The sequence below is a fragment of the Oratosquilla oratoria genome, chromosome 7 (assembly GCF_046742065.1).
Source record: "Oratosquilla oratoria isolate Oo_2021 chromosome 7, ASM4674206v1, whole genome shotgun sequence".
Lineage (NCBI taxonomy): Eukaryota > Metazoa > Arthropoda > Malacostraca > Stomatopoda > Squillidae > Oratosquilla > Oratosquilla oratoria.
Window position 1 is genome coordinate 54253722 of NC_134783.1, and position 2500 is coordinate 54256221.

Genomic DNA, 2500 nt, shown 5'->3' on the forward strand with positions numbered 1-2500 from the left:
AGACGTAAAAATGAAAATGGAGAATAAAACAAAACAGAAAGGGTGTCAGAAGGAAAAGTGGATAAAGAAGGAAGAAAAGCGAAGAGAGAAAACGTAGATATGGAGAAGAGAATATCTAAGAGAAAAATAGAGAGAATATTGATTGATGTCAATGGTTTCCACTTACTCCGGGTGTTTTCATTATATATATATATATATATATATATATATATATATATATATATATATATATATATATATATATACATACATATGAATGCATATATATATATATATATATATATATATGTATGTATACATATATATACATATACATATATATATATATATATATATATAGAGAGAGAGAGAGAGAGAGAGAGAGAGAGAGAGAGTGAGAGAGAGAGAGAGAGAGAGAGAGAGAGAGAGAGAGAGAGAGAGAGAGAGAGAGAGAGAGAGAGAGAGAGAGAGAGAGAGAGAGAGAGAGAGAGAGAGAGAGAGAGAGAGAGAGAGAGGGAATACCAACAATAGCCGTGTATTGAAACCCAGATTTTTTTTTTTTTTTTTACCATATGGCAACCCTTTCCCCAAATGAACCAGCCTATGGGGAAAATAGAATCAAAATAAAGAGAGAGAAAATAGATAAACAAATAAATAGATTAGTGAGTAAATATATAGATAACAAAATTAGTACATAAGCAAATAAGCATATAGATAAATACATAGGAAAATGAATGAGTGAATAAAAATATGTATAAAAAAATAGATGCTTAAGTGAATAAATAAATGAACTGATAAGATAATAGCCAAATAATTTAGTAAGTAGTTAATAAAAGAAAAAATTAAATAGAAAATAGATGAGTGAATACGTTAATACGTTTAATAGATAAATAAGTAGATGAATAAATGTATAAATATATAAGCAAATAAATGAAAAAATAGATAAATAAATGAATAGATAAATAGATAGACAGATACATAGATAAATAGATAGGTAGATAAGTAGGTATGAAGATGAATAGATAGGTAATAGATAAATAGACAGATGAATAGATAGATAGATTAATAAATAGATAATAGGTAATATATGATAGATAGATAGATAGATAGATAGATAGATAGATAGATAGATAGATAGATAGATAGATATGCATGTAAATTAATAAGCAAACAAACAAACAGATAATTAAAGAACCACATAAATTGATCAATCAGTCGATGAAATAAAAGTAAATTAATTCATCCATCGATGAATCAAAGAAGGAATATAAATGAAAAAGAGGAAAATAGTAACATCGTGAGAATCAGTATTGCCAGCCAGCCACACGAGAGAGAGAGAGAGAGAGAGAGAGAGAGAGAGAGAGAGAGAGAGAGAGAGAGAGAGAGAGAGAGAGAGAGATCTTCGTGTTTCTGACGTGAACGTTCTAAATACTTTTCCTATTTACAATAACTTCTCCCCTGCACCTGGCACCAGATTAAAAAGAAAAAGAAAAAAAAAACGGGCAAATAATATCAGCAAAAACAAATACAAAAAAAAAAGGACGCAAGTAAAACAAAGAAGAGGTAATGGGGTCGATGGCAGACAGTGTATCAAAAGAGGAAAGACAAAAAACAATATAAACAAAAACAAATAATAAAAAGGACACAAGTAAAACAAAGAAGAGGTAAAGAGGTCGATGGTAGAGAGCGTACCAAAAGGAGTAAAGACAAGAAAACAAAAACAAAAAATGGGAAATGATATCAGAAAAAAAAAGAAAAAAAAAGACACAAATAAAACAAAGAAGAGAGAAAGGAGTCGATGGTAGAGAGTATACCAAAAGGAGTAAAGACAAGAAAACAAAATAAAAAATAGTCAATAATATCAGCAAAGACAAATAAGAAAAGGACACAAGTAAAACAAAGAAGAGGTAAAGGGGGCGATAGCAGAGAGCGTACCAAAAGTAGCAAAGACAAGAAAACTGAAAAAAGGGAAATAATATTAGCAAAAACAAAACAAAAAAAGACACAATTAAAACAAAGAAAAGGTGAAGAGGTCGATGCCAGACAGTGTACCAAAAGGAGTAAAGACAAGAAAACGAAAAAAAGAAAAAAGAAAAAAAATCGAAAACGAAAAAAGAAAATTAAAGAAAAAACAACGGGAGAAGGAGAAGACAAGAGTTTTAGTGTGTATAAATACAAGTGTCTGGATTTTGCTCCGGGTTGATATTCCTCCGTCAAGCATTTGTTTTGAGCTCAACAGAGCTCGTTTGATGAAACAGATGTTCCTTACGTCAAGAGAAATATGACTTCACGTTCCTGATGGATGGCTACGTAATATATACGCCTAAGCGTCCACGTGTGTGTGTGTGTGTGTGTGTGTGTGTGTGTGTGTGTGTGTGTGTGTGTGTGTGTGTGTGTGTGTGTGTGTGTGTGTGTGTGTGTGTGTGTGTGTGTGTGTGTGTGTGTGTGTGTGTGTGTGTGTGTGTGTGTGTGTGTGTGTGTGTGTGTGTGTGTGTGTGTGTGTGTGTGTGTGTGTGTGTGT